Here is a 16,164-nt window from a genome sequence, read left to right on the forward strand (position 1 = left end):
TTACGCATCAGTTATTACAGGAAAGCAATTGTTTAACCCTACATGATAGCAACTGCTTAACCCTTAAACCTATAACATGGTTATTGATTATATTGTGAGATGCGATCCTCACTCCTTACTGCTTTAGTCAACTTTTTAGTTGACTATGCAACATTTTTTTTAAACAATGTAGCCAGGTAGACCTAATGCTGAGAGAATCATTTTCCCCAAAAGTTCTGAAACAAAAATCTCACACTTTTTAAGATCCAACGCTCCACAAGTTTTCTCCTTTTCTGTTTTGCAGTGTGAAATTCATACAGCCATGAAAGAGAGGAATTTCTCCCAGAGGAGAAAGGATTGAAGAAGGGACTTTATAATCCTGCCTCTGGTAGGGCATCTGGAGGGAGCTGCCTACTTCAATATGCCAAAGCACCTGCTCTTAACCCCATTCCCTTTAACATATGTTGGAGGTTTTTAAGTTAAGTAGACAATCATGTGCTATCACAGCAGTTCTTTCACCTGGAACTTTTATTGCAGAGAGTTTATGGATGAAGGATACTGAACAGGTTTGGTTATTCATTTGTGAGGGAGAAAATCTGAATACTGAAAGAAAAGATGCTGCCATCACTCAGTGCCCTTGGTCGTCGTGCACGTTTCCAACATGATAATGATCCTAAGCACACATCTAAGGCCACTGTTGGATTTCTGAACAAGAACCGGGTAAAAGTGAGTGATTCAGTGGCCAAGTATGTTTCCTGATCTGAACCCAATTGAACACATATGGGGAATTCTAAAGAGGAAAGTTGAGCATCAGTCTCTATCCAGCATCCAGTCTCTAAAAGAGGCCATTCTTGAAGAATGGAAAAAGATTGATGCAACAAAATGTTGCCAGCTTGTTCATTTCATGCCTTGAAGCTGTGCTGTGATTAAAAATCGTGGAGGCCATACAAAGTACTAGATTTAGTAATTTTTGGTGAGGGGTGTACTCATTTTTGCATCACCCTTATTTGAGTAAAACTGAAAAATGTGTAATCTAATCTATATTATTAACCTTACGTTCATGTTATAAGTTAACCAGATGTATATTAAACTTGGTCTTGCCAAAATTTTGGAAATTGTTTTCGTATTCATTGAGATATTGTTTAGAATGGGGGCTGTGGGCCCCGTTCTGCTGCGTTGGGCTTGGGGCGCGGGCCGTGTTACGGTGGGGTGGGGGGTCACTCCTGGGTTTGCTCTCCGGCCGGTGGCCCCTGTGGGGCCCGGGGGTTGTGCCTTGGCGCTGCCGTGGCCTGGGGGGGTTGTGCTTGCTCTGTCCTGGCCGGGGTCGACGGCTCCCCTCTTTGGTGGAGGTTTTCATGCATGCCAGATCCACCACACCAGCATCTACCGAAATTCAAACACAATCTGCTTCTTCCTCTGGTCGTTCAATCGTTAGAGGCTGATGTCTGTGGACCTCACTCTGCTTCATCTATCCTTCCTTCCTTTCCTCAGTCTTTCCTTTGGTCTCTTGAGGTCTCCCTAATGTGTTGGAATTTAGATGTTTCTGGGGTTGGTTAAAGATTCTGGTTGGTGACCCGGTGGGTAGTAGGTGGTGTCTAGTCAATGCTGGATTTCACTTTGCCTTCTTTTCTTTGATCCTTCCTCGGGTCTCCTGACAACCTCACGACTCTAGCTGGATTCTGAAGTATTCGGTTTAGGTGAACGGTATGGGATTTTTAATAGGTTTTAGGTAAATTTATGAGCACACACACACCCGCACATGCACATACTCACGCACATACAAAAAAAAAGAAAAAGAGGAAACAAAAGAGAGAGAACAATGATGATGATGATGTCGAATCGGTAAGATTACCGAATGAACAATACTGAGAGAGAAAAAATAGCATAGAGTGCCTGGCTAGCATCAGTAGTTTGACAGCTGTTGCTTGGATCGCTTGCTTTTCTTATTGTTTTCGATACTGTGTACCTATGCTACTTTGTAATCCACTCTCTTTGTTTGAACGAAGTGAATGTGCCTTAAATTACACTTTGATATTTTATTATTAAAAAAATCATAAATGGAACTTTGCCTTCATTTAGAATTATTTTATAAACCACTAGCTTTAAACAAAAACAAAAAACATTCAAAATGTCCAATGTGACCATTTGGATTTTGGAACACAACTTCATGTGCATTACAAGTGCAATATAACATACAGCAGGATACCTTCACCTTATTTTATACATAGACCATGTATAAAATAATTATCAATCTGCAATCTGTTGCACCACTCTGGGTACACTCCCTGAGTCCCTCATTCCTACTTTAATGGTCACCCGAAATAATATAATCTACGATGTTGTTAAAATAACTCAAAAGGACTTGAAACTCAAAGTGTAGGACTTGTGAATCGCTTGAGACTTACTCGTGACTTACAAAACAATGACTTACTCCCACCTCTGATTATCAGACTGCCAATTTCACTATAAACTGTGCAGAAAAAGTACAAAAACAGAAAACCTACAAATGTTGGCAGATGAGCTTAATGTCTGAGCTGTTTTCATCCTGCAAAGTACAAAACCTTGTTTGTTTAGCGGCCAAACATTAACTGCTGCCTTGATAGCTGTGTGTTTTTAGCCAAGGGGAGCTAGCTAGTTGCATGCCTGGACTCTAACAAAACTTCTGTGGCTAAATTCATACACACATTAGTGGGGTTTCCATCCACCTATTTTTGTTAAAATTTTCAAGAGAGGTGAAAAAACCTGAATGGAAATTCTAGAAATGCGCTAACGGGCCAAAAATTCACAAAATAAAGTACACTAGGAGGAGGTGGATTTTGAAGCGTATCAAAAAAAGGAAAATGCTAATTTTGGCTATTGAAACAGGTTTTGCGAATAAACGCTGTTCAGACCTGATACACGTCGCACGTTTTGACCGGATATTACGTCACACGTACATTTGTAGTCCCAAAGCAGTGTCGGACGATAAAGTAATTAATGTTTGCGGGCATGACGAAACAGAAATCTTTTTGGAATTAAGAAGTGAACATTAATGCAATTTTTCTCACAAAACTTTTGTGGCTAAATTCATACACACATTAGTGGAGTTTCCATCCACCTATTTTTGTTCACATTTTCAAGAAATGTGAAAATAAAACTGAATGGAAATGCTAGAAATTCGTAAAAGGGCCAAAAATTCACAAAATAAAGTTTTTATGTTTTATGCTGGGGGCACGACGAAGCAGAAATATGTTTAGAATTAATTAAAAAAGCGAATATTAATGCAATTTTAGATGAAAAAAAAGCAAGGTAACGCTACGGTTTATCAAGAATTACAAAAGTCGCTTCCTGATCGTCTTCTTCTTTTAAATTACTTTTGGATCACATCTCTTATTGTGTAAACCGCCACCGACAACGGCGGAATCCCCTTTCAATATCCGCAAAGAAGAACATATGGAAACAGGCCTAAATCCGTTTTGCGCGTTTTCAGTAAATTTGCATAAAACATTTGTAACAATTGGATGGAAACCCCAACCCTTGTCCACTCCAACCTGTATAGGTAAAAAAAAAACAATTAGCACAATATCTTTGATTTTGTGGAGGTGATGATTTTTTCTTAAAGGAGATCACATTATGTCAATAAAATCTCAAATAATGTGCCGATCACATTACAAGACAAGAGTAGGAATGTACATAATATGCATCTATGATGACAATTGGTCAATGTTTTCAGACACTAGGTGGCAATAGAATGTGACAAAAGTCAGTAAACATAATTACAATGCTTGCCTCCTTCCCTCTTGTAAGCACTGGAATCGGAATCTACAGATGTCATTTTGGCTCTCGGGATCGCTAAAAGGCCAGCGTGCGTGTTCTGAACATAAGTTTCTGGACAGAGCATATGGCACTACTAAATCAATTAGACAGGATTATATTAAGCCGTGTAATATTTTATAAGTAAGTAAGAAAACCTTGAAATCATATCTCAAGTGGTGCTCTTTTGAGAACCACACCAAAGTTCTTATGTGCACCCCTGGCTATAATGTAATCCTGGAGAATAAATATATTTCAAACCAAAACAGGTATCAATTCCATGACTGATTTACTATATAGAACTACAGTGTGAAAAGAGCAGTGATTAATGAATAATCCCACCCACAACAGTGTTTCTGTAGAGCCATATGTGCTTTAGCAGCATGTGGGAAGCAACATGGGGGCTTGAGATCCTAAAATAGGCTTGGCCTGATCTGATAACAAAAGCCAGAAACTAAACACAGATTACACTGGAGGGAAAGATCAAATTTTCCCCCTTCTTAAAATGCATGGTTTGTGTCTCAGACATGCTGTTACATGATCCCCACCCCACACTAAAATCACACTTCATGAACATGACTGCTGTTTTTTAATAAAACCATACAATCCCATGTGTTTTGATGATTTGGTTAGATTTTAGGCTGCATTCAGACTGCCAGCCAAAATCCGTTTTTTAGTCCATCCTGGCTCTTTTGTAATCTGAACAGTCACGAAGCAAATGATATCCGATTTTTTTGCAACCTGGTCCTTTGTATCATCCAATTAGCTCCCTCAGCCGTGTCGTAGTTTTGCGCAGCCTCCTTAGCTTGCTTATGCTTTTGCAGCAAAATATTTAGCTTCTTTATTCCCACGTTTAGTGTTGTACTTGAATCACCCGCCATTGTCACTTCTCCTGTGTTTGTCTTTTTCATGTTGTTTCGATACATGCAAAGCCATGTTTGTTCTGTAGATTGCAATAAAGTTAGAAAAAAAAGTGTTTGTCTTCTTTGCTAATTCTACGCTTTCCGTTAACTCCCTGTGGCTGCGCTACAGCGCCACTCCAGACTTGGCATATACATTACAGCCGTTAAACGTCCTCAGCGTCTTCCTTTGGACACATGCAAGTCTTGAAATGCTTCCTTGTATATGAGATTTGTTTGAGGAACGAAGCTGGCTTTGCTTCCGTCTGGACGGGGCCTTAGTTCCCTGCTTTCTTTCAGTACTCGACAGTTCATTTTCTGTGTTATGGCGTGTTGCTGTCAAGGACTGCAGCTCTCACACGAGTAGTTAGTGCTGCTTCATTCTGAATAAAATATTGATCATTATTAATTTGGTAATAATTGAAATCACGATTAGGACGATCATTTGTTTTTTGGTGCAAAACAAGAAACTGATTAACCTTAAATATTTTTTAAGACAAATGAATTTCTTTGAAACACTATAATTATGCTAGTTTATTTTGGACTAAACAAGATTCATTAATTATTTTTATTTTTTTGTGTGTGTGTGTGAGTGTGTGTGCAAATATATACATTTAAACAACTCAAAATTAGAATTAATAATATTTTATTTTTGTTTACAATTATGCCAATTTTGTAATTGTGGAGCGTAATTATTGAAATTGTAATTGAATTTCGATTAATTGCATCGCCCTACGAATATTCGTTTTGATTGGTAGTGAATCAAGTTGGCTGTGTTCACAACAGTGGCGCAAAAGGCAGATTTTTAACTGCGCCTATCTACATGTGTCTGTGAAAATTCCAAAACTCAATCTAGCCTGCCCGTGCACATATATAGACCACACCAGATTTATAATGGGAATTATACTGGACCCAAAAACTGCACATACAGTTTGAAGTACATTTCGGTCTTCACTCTGCTGCCATTTGAGAGAAAGAAATAGGAAATAGTCATCATTCGCCTGTTGATAGCATGTCTGGTAGTTTTGCCCCAATCGGAAGAAAAGTGGCATCAGATACAGCAACGTGCATTAAACATGAGACACAAATCTGCATGTTCCTGTATCACTGAACACTTCAGTTTAATCAGCTACTTCATGAATGTTTAAAAGGTGTACCTTTCTTTCCAGATCCTGCAAGTGCCATCCTGTCCAAATCCTCATGTAATGCATAGTATGATCTCAGCATGAGACATGGACGTCCTAGTTAGTGTCATGTTCATGAGGTTAGTGCACAGCTTGCCTCCAAGTACGTGTCACAAAATCTTTCCACCTACCTTAGCACAACCGCTCATTTTTCTTTCACCATCTTAAATCGTGACATTTCTGTCTGCCTGCCTTCCTTTCACTGTTTTTAAAGTATAATTTTTATGTTATTGTATTGTATTTTTGCTTTCATCAACATGACATTGCAATTACTAACTACTACTAACAGTTACTAAAGTTAACTGTAAAGAGAGATATACTGTATGTTCTACCCACCTTGTGTAGATTTTCTGTGGGTACTCTGGCTTCCACATTACAAAAACATGACAGCTTAATTAAAGACAAGAAATGTTTCATGGGTGTCATATGTACTTTACAATTGAGATTAAGCAGTATGGATGGATTATGGGAATGTTAAAAATGTATTTCCTCAAAAGGACATTTGTTTGAATCAGGCTGCCTTTGTATCTTACTTTGTTGATGAGCCAAAGGCATGTTTCAATGGAGCAAATTTATTTTGTATAAACAGTAGCTTTGGGAAACGAAAAGGGGACCTATTCTTCATCAGTAAGCCCCTCTCCATCTGTCTCCCAGTAATTGAAACATTTTCAGTTTGACCCCCAAGCTTGTCAAGAACTTATCTGATAACCATAGGGAGAATGCCAAGCCTCCAGTGAGATGAAAGAGTGCTAGCAGAAGGTTTTTGATACAGACATTTTTGCACTGTAGATGCTGATACTTGCTGAGGATGACAATCTCTAAATGTTCCAAGTTAGCGAAAAAACTGACTTACAATTCAAAGTCAAGTTAGCCACCACGATTGCTTCCGAGGGCCAACTTCAAAATAAAAGCCAAGTACAGTATCTATCCATGCATAGATATCTATAAAGACTAGATGTCTCGTCCGCGCTAACGGTCAATGGAATCGAAAGTCTGCACAGGGCGGCCATCTTGCCACAGTCACCTCGCTCCAGCTCTCTAATTCATTACTGTGTTTTTATCATACATGTGCTTTTAAATAACTCAAAATAGCGGTTTACCAACAATCAACTGATTATCAAGCAGTTTAGTTTATAAGCGTAGTTATTATACTACGTTATTATACTACATACTTGTGTCAGATCTTCCTTGTGATTTTTGCCCAAAAACAAAGGAAATAAACATCGCTGTCTGCTGATACAAAAGTCAGTCAGTCGTCTCACTCACTCAGCAAAACAGAAGTTTTTGGACATTGTTCCTGTCAAGCAGGGTAAGACTGAATTTATATTACCTCATAGTTTCAATGTTTTGTTGGCATTAATAGTACATAGTAAGTAAACAACCCGTGAAAGGTTAGCTACTTGGAGCTATAGTTAGCCTTTGGCTAAAAATAACAATGGAGAACATTACCTTAGTGCAGCCGTAGACGTGTGGTCTTTCACAAAGTTTGATCCAGCGTAGACATTTTTTGTAGTTATTTGAGGGTTTAGGGAAGGGAATAAACCTGACAGTGTCCGGCGGACACTTCCTTCCAGTCGACCAGGATAAATCTATATATATATGTCTTACACAAGCCGTGACTACAGCAGGACGCCGGTTAGTCGATCGGGATAACGGTTATCACTCTTGCACAAGCCGTGACAACAGCGTTTAACCATTTTTATAGATTTTTTTCTTTATTTTAGATAACCACGCAATGCACCACCGGGAGCTGGATTGCTTTGTTTGTCCGCAGCAAAACTCGACGCAGACATGATGTCTTGCGTCTTGATTGGTTTACTAGGTCATGCGGATGTGGTTTACGGTAAGGTCAATTGGGACAATCTTGCAAGGTCGCTGGAAAAGCCATCAGCTGGGTGATACTGCCCTTTAATGGCTTCTCCCTGCAATGTATGTGTCAGATCTTGTACATCTGGGTCTTTATGGGGGGAAAAATATTATACTCATGAAATGGAGGGCTCAAAATGTCTTGTATTTAATATGGCGTTATACGGTTAAGAAGGGGAATTCGAGAGTGTGTTCAAACTACAGGGGGATACACTCCTCATCCTTCCTAATAAGGTCTATTCAAGGTTGCTGGAAAGGAGGGTCTGTCAGAAAATCAAATCTGATTCAACAGGAGCGGTGTGGTTTTTGTACTGGCCGTGGAACAGTGGACCAGCTCTATATCCTCTGCAGAATCCTCGAGGGTTCATGGGAATTCGCCCCACCAGTCTACATATTCTGTGTAGATATGGAGAAGGAATTGGACCATGTCTCCTGGGGGATCTTGTATGGGGTTTATCAATAAGAACCTTTACCCTCTTAGGATTGCCAAAGGACTCTAGTTTAAGATTCAGAACTATCTGCTATTCCTGCTCCGGAAGCCAATTGTAAGATCCATTTGAAATGGTTTTGGTAGTAAAGCTTGCTAACAGTAAGATTACGTAAGAGTATTTGCCACTGCGTCATTTACAATGACATCTTTTTTGTTGTTGTTACATAATATTCTGGATTTAAATCATAGATGCATCATTGGCGTGTGTGTGCTTGTGTGTGTCCTTAGATGCAATTTTCTCCCACAAACCTGTGCATGTCATGCCTTGTTAAACAAACTCAGACAGGCTGTCGCATAGCAGTGGCCTTGGAGTCTAGATTCACACCCTAGAAGAGCACTAATTATTCCTCTGATTGAATTCAACAATCCACCTTAACCACAGTCCATGATTAGTGACAATATTAAGGGAGAATGACCAGAAGAGAGTAGCGAGGAGGATGCGAAGAGTGAAGAACACAATACTGGAGATAGACTTATGTGAATTGTTTTGTTGTTGTTCAGCAGATAGCAGAGAAGAACTCTGGGTATGAGTCAGCCACGAAAGTGTTAGGGGGTGCTGGGGGAGAAACAAGACCATCAATACAACATTTGATACATGGGGGATTACTTTGGCGCCATCATGCTAAAGTGTGAAAATTGATTGATTAATTGATACAAAACGTGCTATTTACAACCATGACAAATGCAAACAAAAAATAAATAAATAAATTGATAGTTGATAGTTGATGGGAAACTCAAAATATTTTGCTTTTTTATAGGTCAAACCCATATATAGAGCATGTTTCCCAGGAAATAAACAGTCAGGGTGCCATTTATTATTTTTTTCTGAATGACAGAAAAAACAAATCTGCTTGCAGTCTCTCACCTTTTCTCAGATCAGCCTCTTCAGTTATTTTCTTTGCTGATCTCAGCGATGAAACTTTTCCCCAAGTCTTGAAATTGCTTTCAGCTCATGTTGTTACTTTGTAAACATACTAATAAATTGAGAATTTACTGTCGGTTCCAGTTCAAATACGCTTTAGTGTATCAAAATGCGTACTTTTCAGGGGTCGAAATAGCACTAAAACAAAAAAGCCACTTGCTTACATGTGAAATCCACATACAGTGGTACCTTGAAAAATGAGTATCCCACCTTCCAAGATTTTCCGTCGATGCTCATTCAAATTTTTGCTTAGTGTCACAACCAAAAATTAGACTTAGGAGTGTGCTTCTTTTTGTGGCAAGGCAGCTTTGTTTACATTTCATTTCAAACATTTCATACACAAGACAACTCAATGTGCTTGTGATACCTAATCTGTTTTTCTCGAGCACACTGTGTGCAGTTTTTCAGATAGTGAACAGTTCTTCAAAAAAGATATGAAGATGTGCTTGATTCAAGCTGTTTAATGCAACCCACAATGATAGTTTACTTTAAAGCTAGACTAGAGGATTACAGGATGTGTATAAACCAAACCACATTACATTTTATTACAGAAGTCGTATAAGCTTAATGCCAATCCATAACGCAAAACACCATAGACAGGCGAAACTAGCATTGCTATTGCAGTTGATATAAACATTTGAACAACAACACAAAGACAGAACACTCACAGGCATATACTGTTGTTAAGTTATTAACATTGTTTTTCAGTTTCAATTTATATTTTAGCCGTTTTGGATTTAGTTATAGCAGTATGGCTCAATGAATAGAATTGTATTCTTACCTGTCTCACTCTCAGAAGAAGGGCAACGGGTTTCTTCCATTTGCTATCTTGAAGGGAGTTTAGTCTAGTACCGGTCTCAGCCGGTCGGAAGAGGGGAGGCACAGGCTGATGTATTGTTTTTCTCTAATCTGATTTGTATTCCTGGGAACTTGATGAGGGAGGAGAGGGATTTTCTTGTATTCACTGAGTTGTAAACAAATGTATTGTGGGCTGATGGGAGGAGACTTTTCGTATTCACCCACTTTTCAATAAATAATGATGTGCCGGAGTAGAGGACACACAATCTGAACAGACCACTGTTTGAGTGAGTTCAATTGTTGTCATCAAAAGCTTTTGATACCTTTTAATGATACCTTTGCAAAGGGACTTCTTCACCAGAATCTCACCATTCAGTTAATTGAACACGCAAAGAGTAGAATACAAATATTGACTACTCTAACACTGTATATTATATATTCTTAGTTGCAATGGTCTTTGCAATTCGTCATAAAATCTATGTGCTCTATCTATCTATCTATCTATCTATCTATCTATCTATCTATCTATCTATCTATCTATCTATCTATCTATCTATCTATCTATCTATCTATCTATCTATCTATCTATCTATCTGTAGCTAGGTAACTAGCTAGCTAGATGGATATGTCTGTACAGGGTTGGGAGGGTTACTTTAAAAATGTAATCAGATAGACAGACACAGTTACGAGTTTCTCTCTGTAAGTTAACTGAATACTCTGTCCTGAATATGTAACGCTGGTACATGCATTCTTATACTCCCCAGGGCTGTGTATGTACCATATGGTTGTTTTTTGTTTTTGTTTCACTGTACATTATAGTTCTGCCTTAATTGGCAGGATCTCCTGTAGTCCTGACATCCTCCATCCCTCTCTATCATCTGCCATAATTGTCATTTCTCCGTATAGTCTTTCTCCCGCGAGAGTTTGCAGTAATGTGGTAGCTCTTCGCCATTTATTTTCTAATTTGGCATCGACTGCACGACAATTACTCTCTTCCTTAATGTGTCCTACCTATTTTCCTTCTGACCTTTCAATGTTTTCAGCAGTTTTCTTTTCACTCCAACTTCCTCCAGCACATTTTCATTTGTTCTCCCATTTCTCCAGTCACTTTTAACATCCTCATCCAAAGCCACATCTCAAGTTCATAGATCAGACCTTCTTTCTTCCATAGTATGTATGTACGGTATCTACTCCATGCAAGGCCACAGCCCAGACTGTGTATGTGTGACTTCATGTGCCTGATTCTTAGTTATTTGGATAGTCCTGTTCATGTTTGTCTCACTGTTTTTCTTTCTAATTCCGATTTGGCCATTGCTCTTCTAACTAGCTGTAACTTCTTTTTTTTTCGGGATTGTTTCATCTGCTCATAGACTGGTCAATGAAATACTTTGGTGCTCAGTTTATTCTCTCATTTCCGAATGTGATGTTCAACGCATTTTTTCACTTCCTGCTTATGTGCAGTACCTTTTGTTTTTTAAGCATTTATCTTCATTCCCTTTTCACTTGCTTCCTCATTAGCCATTTCATCATGCTTAGCCCTTAGCTGTTGACTATGGCCTTATTGCTTGCAAAACTCACCAATTTCACATACAGTGCCATGAAAAAGTATTTGCCCTATTTGTACTTTCTTTGTACTGTTCCCCTTTTTATTGTTTGTTCGTTAAAAAAATGCAATTATCATAGATAACTTATGACAACACAGAATGCAGATTCTTAGTGAATTTATTTATTAAGGAAACACAAACAATTCAAAGCTCCCTGGCTCTGTGTCAAAAAGTACTTGCTCTCATGTTAAATAATCAATTAGCTGTGGCTAATAAAACAATTTTCACAGTTAATTTTAACTCATTCACTCCCAGCCATTTTCACTGAAGCAACCCCCTTCACACCCGGCTGTTATACTGGATTTTTGACTGATTTTGCAAGGCCCATAGAATATTGTGTTCTATTACTATAAAAACATGGAACCTACCAAAATAAAGATTAGAGTAGGCCTATGTTCTTTCATCAGGATTTATTTTTTATTTTTTCCATCTGGCGTTGACGTTGTACTAGTTAAGCGACGAGGGAAGGCTCCAGAAGACTGCTAATGTCTTCTGTGTGTCTCGGCAGGCTGTGCCGTTCATCGTAAGAGAGAGATGCCGCGCGATCACCATCAACCTGGGTTCTACCTACATCAAGCTGCCTTTTACGGAGCCCAGCGCTGAGGAATTGGTTGCGGGCTTTCACCGTGCACATGGCATGCAACAGTGTTTTGGAGCTGTGGCCCCCTACCAACTCTATGGATTACATTAACAGGAAAGACAAATATTCCATCAACGTACAAGCCACCTGTGATTATATGTATAGATTCAAGTGGCCTAGAAGTGTGTATGATGCACGGGTCTTTGCAAATTCCAAGTTGAACAATTATTTAAAGACTGTCAAGATTCCTGCTTCCGAAAAACAGATTGTGGATGGTGAAGAACCAATTCCTATTTTTCTTCTTGGAGACCCTTCCTACCCCCTCTGCTTCCTTACCTGTTGATGGAGTATTCAAATGGTGGCTCAACACCTCAGGAGCAGTACTTTGGGTTGTGTTTATGTCGAGCACATATGGTAATAGAGTGTGTTTTTGGCCGGTTAAAATCTCAAAAGGCCTATGGACATAAACCTGAATGACTTAGCATTTGTTATTTACTCCTGCTTTGTCCTCCACAACTATTGTGAGACCCGGAAGGAGGCGGTGGATGAACCCTCTGTGTTGGGAGCAATAGCGGACTCACAGCCTTCCATACAGTGTAACAACTATCTGACTGACTGCAATGAGGCTGAGGGAAAAAGGGTGACGAGAGTGGTGATGAAATACCTTGATCCTTAAGGACTGTTTGTTTTGGATCATGTGAAGTCAATATTAATTTATTTCTTGTCACGGCATAGCTCACTGGGTGCAATTTTGTTTAGAAGAAAAACAATTCAATGGCATCACCATAACTGCATTAAATTTTTTGCTAACAAACATTTTTTAACCTGTCTGTGACCTATGTTTAGATAAGTCACCATTGTAATGACATGTAAATACCTTCTTTTTTTTTGTCACAGAACAGCTGCTGAGTCCATTTTATGTTTTGGAGAAGAAAAAAACAATGCATTGGCATTAGCATCATTTTGCATTTATTTTTCCATACCATACATTTGGTAAACTGTGCGAAAGCAAAATAAATAACTGACCTATGTTTAAATGAAAACATCCAGTGTATTAACATGATGAATAAAATGATAGTTTTGTCACAAAATGACTACTGAGTGCATTTTTAGTTTGTTTTGAATGTAAAAAAATAATAATAATCTATTGACACTGGCAATATTTTGCATTTAACTCTTCCTAAAAGACATTTGGTAAAGTGCGTAAATAAAACATTTGAATTATACATCCAGTAAGAGAAATTAATCACAGCAGCAAATATTCAAAGATAAAGCACTTTACAAGTGCATTCTATTTACTATTAGCCCTCAACCTTTTTCAAAAATAAATAGGAGTAACCAAAGACAAAAGGTGAGACAAAAAAAAGTATTTGAGGGGACCAAAGGAAAATAATGGCATCAATCTGATGTGGCAGTAATAATGCCAAACTAGTGCATGAGTACAGTCCTGAGATGTGCAGATAAATTTACTAAATAGTATGCTAATTAGAAAAAATGTCAGCAACTGCTACAACTTGTTTAAATACCAGGTGCAAAAGTATGTTAGTAAAAATGTTTCCAAATAATAGGTTCTTAATGGCAGACAAAAGTTCATTGTTCTTCATCTTAAAGTAATTGTTCTAAATATGAACGTGAGGATTGTTGTTGCTGGGAGGTGTTGCATGCTGTTTGTATATGTTGTAAATATGAATGTGAGGATGGTGGTGGCTGGGGGGCGTTGCGTGCTGTTTGTGTTTGTTGTAAATATGAACGTGAGGATGGTGGTTGCTAGGGGGTGTTGAGTGCTGTTGTTTGTGTTTGTTGTATATATGAATTAGAGGGTGCTTGTTGCTGGCGGGTGTTTTGTGACATTTGTGTATGTCCAATGTGGTGTGTTGCACTTGTTTGCATAAAGGTGTGGGTGCATTGCTGCAGAAGGGAGACCCTGGACTTTCCATAGCTGCTACTGTGAGGGGATGCAACAGGAGCAACCACCAATTGCCTCATGAGTGTAAAGCCTTCATGCATGACAGTTGTCATCTGAAACATGTTAGAGTATCTCTGTGTTATGTCTGGAGGATTCTTCCATAAGCTCCAGCATCCTCTTCCCTATCCGAATATCCTCCTGCAATAGATGGTTAACAGGAAGTTTTCTTTTCAGCCGGTCGCTGCTGTGGCTGCTCAGTCTGGCCTTGAATAAACAGAACAAGACCCATAAAATAAATATATATATGTATATATATATATATATGTGTCTATATATATATGTATGTATATATGTGTATATATATATGTGTGTATATATATGTATGTATATATACGTATATATATGTATGTATATGTATATATATATGTATATATGTATATATATATGTGTATATATATCTATGTATATATATATGTATATATATATATATGTATATATATATGTAAATATGTATATATATGTGTATATATATGTATATATATATGTATAAATATGTATATGTATATGTGTATACATATATATACACATATATATATATATGTGTGTGTATATATGTATACATATATATACACATATATATATATATGTGTGTGTATATGTGTATACATATATATACACATATATATATGTGTGTGTATATGTATATATATGTAAATGTATATATATATATGTATATATATATATATATATATATATATATATATGCGCATATATATATGTATATGTATGTATATATATTCTGTGAAGGTTCTATGTTTTTATAGCAATAGAACACCATATTCTGTGAGCCTTACAAAATCAATCAAAATCCAGTAAAACAGCCGGGAGCGAAGGGGGTTGCTTCAGTGAAAATAGCTGGGAGGGAATGAGTTAATTTGGAAGAAAATAAGAGTATAGAACATATACTATTGACAAGCAGATGAATAGTAAGATTCAAACGTGCAACAGATAAAAGGTTGATGCCATATTTGAAAGGTGAAGTCAGAATGACAACATATATTCCAACTGTTTTGTTATGTTGCGACAGCATGTCATGCAGCGCACAGCTTCAAGGTAAATACGTCCGGTGTGCTCTACTTTCATCCATCAGTGCTACACGTAAGAATGGACATTCATTCCTTTGACCCCTGGAATGACATTTGTGCAGTCAGAGGTCCAGGCACTAGCATTTTGCTTTAGTCATACACTTATGTGATGCGGTTATGCCCTTCCACGTGCTCTTGGAATTAGTTGTTGTGTAATTTGTCTTGCCCTTGGGCAGATGAGACAGCCAGATGCCGAGATAGATGTAGAACACTTCTTGCCGAGTTGCCGGCACCACGTTAAACACCAGGTGTGATTCTGTGTCTCAGTAAACAGTACATGCTGTGTACACCCACAGGAGCTCAAAACAGGCCTGCTGCTCCATGTCCTCAGGATACAGACTGCCTTTCGGAACTTCCCCTATTTACAACAATGACTGAAGATCCTAATAAAAAGCTGTTGTGCATGCTGTAGTGTTTATTACTTCCAATATCACCACATTCATTATTGTAAAAGAAGTCTGCCTGACTCAATTTATCCCTTTGGACGTCATTCATTATTCACACAGGCTACTAAATAAAGCACTCAACCAAGTAAAGGTGACTCTTGTAGTTGCAGTATTTTTTTTCTTTCAGCCAGTGTTAAAACCTGCACATGGCTGTTACTAACATGTTTCATTAAACTACATTTCTGCAGAAATAGCGTGGGAATGCTAAAATTGTAATGCATGTTTCAGTGAAATTATAATCAATTTCCTGATATGATAGTAGTTGGTATCGAACCATCAAATGTACTAAAATATGGTCCAATGGGGGGTTTGACTCTGTTGTGGAAGGCAATTGCTCTAACCACTGAGCTAACTTGACTTGTTCAAAATTATGGCTAATGGCGTATTTATTTAAAAAATGTGTAATCTGATACTGAAAGCTAACAAGCATTTAATAATTTCAGTGAAACTATAATCCATTTTCTGATATGATAGTCAGTTGGTATACATGTGTGTGTGTGTGGGGGGGGTATATATATATATATATATATATATATATATATATATATATATA

General features: G+C 37.9%; 1 pseudogene; it reads left to right on the plus strand.

The window, feature by feature from the left end:
- Positions 1-12,790, plus strand: part of LOC147168030 (uncharacterized) — a 45,204-nt pseudogene extending 32,414 nt beyond the window's left edge.
- The last annotated feature ends 3,374 nt before the right edge of the window (positions 12,791-16,164 follow it).

The sequence above is a fragment of the Leptonotus elevatus genome, chromosome 9, assembly GCF_054856555.1.
Source record: "Leptonotus elevatus isolate MCC_2025b chromosome 9, RoL_Lele_1.0, whole genome shotgun sequence".
In the NCBI taxonomy this organism is placed as follows: Eukaryota; Metazoa; Chordata; class Actinopteri; order Syngnathiformes; family Syngnathidae; genus Leptonotus; species Leptonotus elevatus.